Raw genomic sequence first — 818 nt, forward strand, 5'->3', positions numbered from 1 at the left:
TCTCAAATGCCGCAGAAGAGAAGAACATGAAAGTAATTTGCCTTTGATTTGGTCTTTGCTTCCCAAAAGGTATTGCAGCACAGTCGTACTCTGTTTAGTTAGCGGGGAGGAGGAGCCTAAATCAAACAGAGGGCTGTAATCCTGCCTGATGAGTTAAACGTGTAATATTTGTCAAGATCTTCCAAAACGACTTCACACAGTGAAAGGCCCTTTTGTCCTGTGAACGCTGCTCGCTTTGCAAAGTGATGCATCTAACCACTCAGTGCATCACTTCCCATGCACACTGTATGGTTCACGGCTGTGCACACATGTGAACATGTGCCTCCTCTTCACTGCCTTTCATTCTGGTCAAAGACGCAGCCTTTAAGCTGTGAACAAATGCGACTGCTGCTTCAGCGTTTTGTGCACAAGGATTTTACATCGCAGTGGTTACAGATACGGTTCTGTTTGCATGAAGGAAATAGGGATCTCTCGTATGACTTCCTCTCTGGAACACGTTTCTTAAGAAATGCTTTCGGTTGTGAGAGCAAAATACATAAAAAAGGTAAGAGTATTTAACGGTTTTAAAGACATGCTGACATTTCTGTCCTTGTAGGTTTTCTTTAAAAATTTTGAAAAACTAAACAGGTTTTCATGATGCTTTAGAAGTTTTAAGATTCATAAAAAAAATAAAAAAAGCTACAATTTTTATGTTATTAGACCTCGGATGTATTGGAAAGGCAAAAAGAGGATTTAGGGCTGAACAACTTTTAAAATTTAGATATTTTTTTGACCCAGTATTGTGGTTTTAGTTGGATATTCCTCTGCACCAACCACAA

The sequence above is a fragment of the Cyprinodon variegatus genome, unplaced genomic scaffold (genome assembly GCF_000732505.1).
Source record: "Cyprinodon variegatus isolate N-32 unplaced genomic scaffold, C_variegatus-1.0 Scaffold53, whole genome shotgun sequence".
NCBI lineage: Eukaryota > Metazoa > Chordata > Actinopteri > Cyprinodontiformes > Cyprinodontidae > Cyprinodon > Cyprinodon variegatus.